This window comes from Plectropomus leopardus, chromosome 23 (assembly GCF_026936395.1).
Source record: "Plectropomus leopardus strain MGB_pleo_1.0 chromosome 23, ASM2693639v1, whole genome shotgun sequence".
Classification (NCBI taxonomy): domain Eukaryota; kingdom Metazoa; phylum Chordata; class Actinopteri; order Perciformes; family Serranidae; genus Plectropomus; species Plectropomus leopardus.
Genome location: NC_142198.1, coordinates 20,769,176 through 20,777,139, shown reverse-complemented (window position 1 = coordinate 20,777,139; position 7,964 = coordinate 20,769,176).

The following is a 7,964-nucleotide window of genomic DNA, read 5'->3' as shown; positions in this document are numbered from 1 at the left end:
CATAATTTGGCATGTCGAAAAAATGACCCAAAAAGCAAGGCTATAGTAAGGCAAAACTGTCGAAATTTCACGTCAGAAAACAGCTAAAAATAGTTGAAATCCGCATTAAATAGTGTGCCAAGACATGCCATAGCAAAGAAAGTTGCAAAAGAGCAAAAAACAGCATAATTTGGCATGTTGCAAAACTGACCCAAAAAAGCAAGGCTATAGTAAGGCAAAAATGCCAAAAAATGACATATCTCAAAAACAGCTAGAATAGTTCAAAACCGCATTAAATAGCGTGCCAAGACACGCCATAGCAAAGAAAATTGCAAAAATGGCCAAAAACAGCATAATTTGGCATGTTGCAAAAATGTCCCTAAAAAGCAAGGCTATAATAAGGCAAAAATGCCAAAAAATGACGTTTCTCAAAAACAGCTAAAAATAGTTGAAAAACGCATTAAATAGCGTGCCAAGACACGCATATAGCAAAGAAAGTTGCAAAAATGGCCAAAAACAGCATAATTTGGCACGTCGAAAAAAATGACCAAAAAGCAAGGCTATAGTAAGGCAAAACGTCAAAAATGACATATCTCAAAAACAGCTAAAATAGTTGAAAACCGCATTAAAAAGCGTGCCAAGACACGCCATAGTAAAGAAAGTTGCAGAAAGAGCCAAAAACAGCATAATTCGGCATGTCGAAAAACTGACCCAAAAAAGCAAGGCTATAGTAAGGCAAAAATGCCAAAAAATGACATTTCTCAAAAACAGCTAAAAATAGTTGAAAAACGCATTAAATAGCGTGCCAAGACACGCCATAGCAAAGAAAGTTGCAAAAATGGCCAAAAACACCACAAAACTGCAAGTTGAAAAAAATGACCCAAAAAGCAAGGCTATAGTAAGGCAAAACTGTCGAAAGTTGACATGTCCCAAAAACTGTTGAAAACACCTGGAAACAACTTAGAAAAGCCTGCCAGGACACGCCATAGAAAAGAAAGTTGCAAAAATGGCCAAAAACAGCATAATTCGGCATGTTGAAAAACTGACCCAAAAAGCAAGGCTATAGTAAGGCAAAAACGTCAAAAATGACGTGTCTCAAAAACAGCTAAAAATAGTTGAAAAACTGCATTAAATAAGCGTACAAGATACGTTATAGTAAAGAAAGTTGCAGAAAGAGCCAAAAACAGCATAATTCGGCATGTAATAAAAACTGGCCCAAAAAGCAAGGCTATAGTAAGGCAAAAATGCGAAAAAATGACGTTTCTCAAAAACAGCTAAAAATAGTTCAAAAACGCATTAAATAGCGTGCCAAGATACGCCACTGCAAAGAAAGTTGCAAAAATGGCCAAAAACAGCATAATTTGGCACGTCGAAAAAAAAAGGACCAAAAAAGCAAGGCTATAGTAAGGCAAAAACGTCAAAAAATGACACATCTCAAAAACAGCTAAAAATAGTTGAAAACTGCATTAAATAGCGTGCCAAGATACGCCATATCAAAGAAAGTTGCAAAAATGGCCAAAAACAACATAATTTGGCATGTCGAAAAAAAAATGACCAAAAAAGCAAGGCTATAGTAAGGCAAAAATGTCAAAAAATGACGTGTCTCAAAAACAGCTAAAAATAGCTGAAAACTGCATTAAATAGCGTGCCAAGATACGTTATCGTAAAGAAAGTTGCAGAAAGAGCCAAAAACAGCATAATTCGGCATGTCGAAAAACTGGCCCAAAAAGCAAGGCTATAGTAAGGCAAAAACGTCAAAAAATGACGTTTCTCAAAAACAGCTAAAAATAGTTCAAAAACTGCATTAAATAGCGTGCCAAGACACGCCATAGCAAAGAAAGTTGCAAAAATGGCCAAAAACAGCATAATTTGGCATGTTGCAAAACTGACCCAAAAAAGCAAGGCTATAGTAAGGCAAAAACGTCAAAAAATAACATATCTCAAAAACAGCTAAAAATAGTTGAAAACTGCATTAAATAGCGTGCCAAGATACGCCATATCAAAGAAAGTTGCAAAAATGGCCAAAAACACCACAAAACTGCAAGTCGAAAAAAATGACCCAAAAAGCAAGGCTATAGTAAGGCAAAAATGCCAAAAAATGACGTTTCTCAAAAACAGCTAAAAATAGTTAAAAAACGCATTAAATAGCGTGCCAAGACACGCCACTGCAAAGAAAGTTGCAAAAATGGCCAAAAACAGCATAATTTGGCACGTCGGAAAAAAAATGACCCAAAAAGCAAGGCTATAGTAAGGCAAAAACGTCAAAAAATGACATATCTCAAAAACAGCTAAAAATACTTGAAAACCGCATTAAATAGCGTGCCAAGACACGCCCTAGCAAAGAAAGTTGCAAAAATGGCCAAAAACAGCATAATTCGGCATGTCGAAAAACTGACCCAAAAAAGCAAGGCTATAGTAAGGCAAAAATGCCAAAAAATGACATTTCTCAAAAACAGCTAAAAATAGTTGAAAAACGCATTAAATAGCGTGCCAAGACACGCCATAGCAAAGAAAGTTGCAAAAATGGCCAAAAACAGCATAATTTGGCATGTTGCAAAACTGACCCAAAAAAGCAAGGCTATAGTAAGGCAAAAACGTCAAAAAATAACATATCTCAAAAACAGCTAAAAATCGTTGAAAACTGCATTAAATAGCGTGCCAAGATACGCCATATCAAAGAAAGTTGCAAAAATGGCCAAAAACACCACAAAACTGCAAGTTGAAAAAACTGACCCAAAAAGCAAGGCTATAGTAAGGCAAAAACGTCAAAAAATGACGTGTCTCAAAAACAGCTAAAAATCGTTCAAAACTGCATTAAATAGTGTGCCAAGACACGCCATAGCAAAGAAAGTTGCAAAAATGACCAAAAACAGCATAATTTGGCATGTTGCAAAATTGACCCAAAAAAGCAAGGCTATAGTAAGGCAAAAATGCCAAAAAATGACATATCTCAAAAACAGCTAAAAATACTTGAAAACCGCATTAAATAGCGTGCCAAGATACGCCATATCAAAGAAAGTTGCAAAAATGGCCAAAAACACCACAAAACTGCAAGTTGAAAAAACTGACCCAAAAAGCAAGGCTATAGTAAGGCAAAAACGTCAAAAAATGACGTGTCTCAAAAACAGCTAAAAATAGTTCAAAACCGCATTAAATAGCGTGCCAAGACACGCCATAGCAAAGAAAGTTGCAGAAAGAACCAAAAACAGCATAATTTGACATTTCAAAAAAAATGACCCAAAAAAAGCAAGGCTATAGTAAGGCAAAAATGCTAAAAAATGACATGTCTCAAAAACAGCTGAAAATAGTTAAAAAACGCATTAAATAGCGTGCCAAGACACGCCACTGCAAAGAAAGTTGCAAAAATGGCCAAAAACAGCATAATTCGGCACGTCGAAAAAAAAAGGACCAAAAAAGCAAGGCTATAGTAAGGCAAAAACGTCAAAAAATGACATGTCTCAAAAACAGCAAAAAAATAGTTGAAAACTGCATTAAATAGCGTGCCAAGACACGCCATAGCAAAGAAAGTTACAAAAAGAGCCAAAAACAGCATAATTTGGCATGTTGCAAAACTGACCCAAAAAAGCAAGGCTATAGTAAGGCAAAAACGTCAAAAAATGACATGTCTCAAAAACAGCTAAAAATAGTTGAAAGCTGCATTAAATAGCGTGCCAACACACGCCATAGCAAAGAAAGTTACAAAAAGAGCCCAAAACAGCATAATTCGGCATGTCGAAAAAAATGACCCAAAAAGCAAGGCTATAGTAAGGCAAAAACGTCAAAAAATGACATGTCTCAAAAACAGCAAAAAAATAGTTGAAAACTGCATTAAATAGCGTGCCAACACACGCCATAGCAAAGACAGTTGCAGAAAGAGCCAAAAACAGCATAATTCGGCATGTCGAAAAAAATGACCCAAAAAGCAAGGCTATAGTAAGGCAAAAACGTCAAAAAATGACATGTCTCAAAAACAGCAAAAAAATAGTTGAAAACTGCATTAAATAGCGTGCCAAGACACGCCATAGCAAAGAAAGTTACAAAAAGAGCCAAAAACAGCATAATTTGGCATGTTGCAAAACTGACCCAAAAAAGCAAGGCAATAGTAAGGCAAAAACGTCAAAAATGACATGTCTCAAAAACAGCAAAAAATAGTTGAAAACTGCATTAAATAGTGTGCCAAGACACGCCATAGCAAAGAAAGTTACAAAAAGAGCCAAAAACAGCATAATTTGGCATGTTGCAAAACTGACCCAAAAAAGCAAGGCTATAGTAAGGCAAAAACGTCAAAAAATGACATGTCTCAAAAACAGCTAAAAATAGTTGAAAACTGCATTAAATAGCGTGCCAACACACGCCATAGCAAAGACAGTTGCAGAAAGAGCCAAAAACAGCATAATTTGGCATGTCGAAAAAAATGACCCAAAAAGCAAGGCTATAGTAAGGCAAAAACGTCAAAAAATGACATGTCTCAAAAACAGCAAAAAATAGTTGAAAACTGCATTAAATAGCGTGCCAACACACGCCATAGCAAACAAAGTTACAAAAAGAGCCAAAAACAGCATAATTTGGCATGTTGCAAAACTGACCCAAAAAAGCAAGGCTATAGTAAGGCAAAAACGTCAAAAAATGACATGTCTCAAAAACAGCTAAAAATAGTTGAAAACTGCATTAAATAGCGTGCCAAGACACGCCATAGCAAAGAAAGTTGCAGAAATATCCCAAAACAGCATAATTTGGCATGTCGAGAAAATGACCAAAAAAAGCAAGGCTATAGTAAGGCAAAAACGTCAAAAAATGACATGTCTCAAAAACAGCTGAAAATAGTTGAAAAACGCATTAAATAGCGTGCCAAGACACGCCATAGCAAAGAAAGTTGCAAAAAGAGCCAAAAAACATATAATTTGGTATGTTGCAAAACTGACCCAAAAAAGCAAGGCTATAGTAAGGCAAAAACGTCAAAAAATGACATGTCTCAAAAACAGCTAAAAATCGTTGAAAACTGCATTAAATAGTGTGCCAAGACACGCCATAGCAAAGAAAGTTGCAGAAAGAGCCAAAAACAGCATAATTTGGCATGTTGCAAAACTGACCCAAAAAAGCAAGGCTATAGTAAGGCAAAAACGTCAAAAAATGACATGTCTCAAAAACAGCTAAAAATCGTTGAAAACTGCATTAAATAGTGTGCCAAGACACGCCATAGCAAAGAAAGTTGCAGAAAGAGCCAAAAACAGCATAATTTGGCATGTCGAAAAAAATGACCCAAAAAGCAAGGCTATAGTAAGGCAAAAACGTCAAAAAATGACATGTCTCAAAAACAGCAAAAAAATAGTTGAAAACTGCATTAAATAGCGTGCCAACACACGCCATAGCAAAGACAGTTGCAGAAAGAGCCAAAAACAGCATAATTTGGCATGTCGAAAAAAATGACCCAAAAAGCAAGGCTATAGTAAGGCAAAAACGTCAAAAAATGACATGTCTCAAAAACAGCTAAAAATAGTTGAAAACTGCATTAAATAGTGTGCCAAGACACGCCATAGCAAAGAAAGTTACAAAAAGAGCCAAAAACAGCATAATTTGGCACGTCGAGAAAATGACCCAAAAAAGCAAGGCTATAGTAAGGCAAAAACGTCAAAAAATGACATGTCTCAAAAACAGCTAAAAATAGTTGAAAACTGCATTAAATAGCATGCCAAGACACGCCATAGCAAAGAAAGTTGCAGAAATAGCCCAAAACAGCATAATTTGGCATGTCGAGAAAATGACCAAAAAAAGCAAGGCTATAGTAAGGCAAAAACGTCAAAAAATGACATGTCTCAAAAACAGCTGAAAATAGTTGAAAACCGCATTAAATAGCGTGCCAAGACACGCCATAGCAAAGAAAGTTGCAAAAAGAGCCAAAAAAAACATAATTTGGTATGTTGCAAAACTGACCCAAAAAGCAAGGCTATAGTAAGGCAATACTGTCGAAATTTGTCATGTATCAAAAACAGCTGAAATCAACTTAGAACAGCATTGAATAGCGTCCCGAGACACGCCACGTCATAAAAGTGGCTCTAAACATCTTAAAACAGCTGTTTTATTCCAAGCTGCTCATTTCCCACAGAGGAACTGAACCCCTTCAAGAACATGTAAATGGCTGCACCCTGGCTCATGAGCATGTTTCAAATGTTCATGAATCAGCAGCAGCAGCTTTTTGAGCAATTATTGACAGGAAACCACATGCGAAGAGTCGGAAGTTTCTTCACCAACTTGACACATCAAGGAGGAAGAGGAAGTTTCTATTTGAACACACCAGCCAATGAGGAGCGATGGACCGTGGACAGAGTGATGACGCAACGGACCTCCAGCTGATACAGAATCAACAGATCACTTTGTGTGCTTTTTGGGGCTTTTTGTGCTTTTGCCTAATCTTGCTTAGACTCTGTGTTAGACGGCATATTTAACTTCTGTAAAAGGGAGTGAGGTAACTGTTGCTCTTGATTTACACTTTTAAAATTTTTATCTTTCAATAAAGCCTGCCTCGAGCAGTTTTAACCACTTTTCTACGATCCCTGGGTATTTGCCTCTTTATCTTTTCTAAGAATGTTGTGAAATGCTAAAAACCCCCAAAACAAGACAACTAAAAAACACGGAAATAAAAAACACCATAATTTAGCATGTTGAAAAAATGGCTGAAAGTACAACACAATAGTAAGACAAAAATGTCAAAAAAATGACATGTCTAGAAAACAGCTAAAAATACTTGAAAACCGCATTAAATAGCATGCCAAGATACGCCATATCAAAGAAAGTTGCAAAAGTGGCCAAAAACACCACAAAACTGCAAGTCGAAAAAAATGACCCAAAAAGCAAGGCTATAGTAAGGCAAAACTGTCGAAAGTTGACATGTCCCAAAAACTGTTGAAAACACCTGGAAACAGCTTAGAAAAGCCTGCCAGGACACGCCATAGAAAAGAAAGTTGCAAAAATGGCCAAAAACAGCATGATTTGGCATGTCGAAAAACTGACCCAAAAAGCAAGGCTATAGTAAGGCAAAATCGTCAAAAAATGACGTTTCTCAAAAACAGCTAAAAATACTTGAAAACTGCATTACATAGCGTGCCAAGCTACGTTATAGTAAAGAAAGTTGCAGAAAGAGCCAAAAACAGCATAATTTGGCACGTCGAAAAAAAAAGGACCAAAAAAGCAAGGCTATAGTAAGGCAAAATCGTCAAAAAATGACATTTCTCAAAAACAGCTAAAATAGTTAAAAAATGCATTAAATGGCGTGCCAAGACACGCCATAGCAAAGAAAGTTGCAAAAATGGCAAAAAACACCATAAAACTGTAAGTCGAAAAAAGTGACCAAAAAAGCAAGGCTATAGTAAGGCAAAAACGTCAAAAAATGACGTTTCTCAAAAACAGCTAAAAATAGTTAAAAAACGCATTAAATAGCGTGCCAAGACACGCCACTGCAAAGAAAGTTGCAAAAATGGCCAAAAACAGCATAATTTGGCACGTCGAAAAAAAAAGGACCAAAAAAGCAAGGCTATAGTAAGGCAAAAACGTCAAAAAATGACATATCTCAAAAACAGCTAAAAATAGTTGAAAACTGCATTACATAGTGTGCCAAGATACGTTATAGTAAAGAAAGTTGCAGAAAGAGCCAAAAACAGCATAATTCGGCATGTCGAAAAAATGACCCAAAAAGCAAGGCTATAGTAAGGCAAAAATGCCAAAAAATGACGTGTCTCAAAAACAGCTAAAAATAGTTGAAAACTGCATAAAATAGCGTGCCAAGACACGCCATAGCAAAGAAAGTTGCAAAAATGGCCAAAAACAGCATAATTCGGCATGTCGAAAAACTGACCTAAAAAAGCAAGGCTATAGTAAGGCAAAATCGTCAAAAAATGACATTTCTCAAAAACAGCTAAAATAGTTAAAAAATGCATTAAATGGCGTGCCAAGACACGCCATAGCAAAGAAAGTTGCAGAAATGGCCAAAA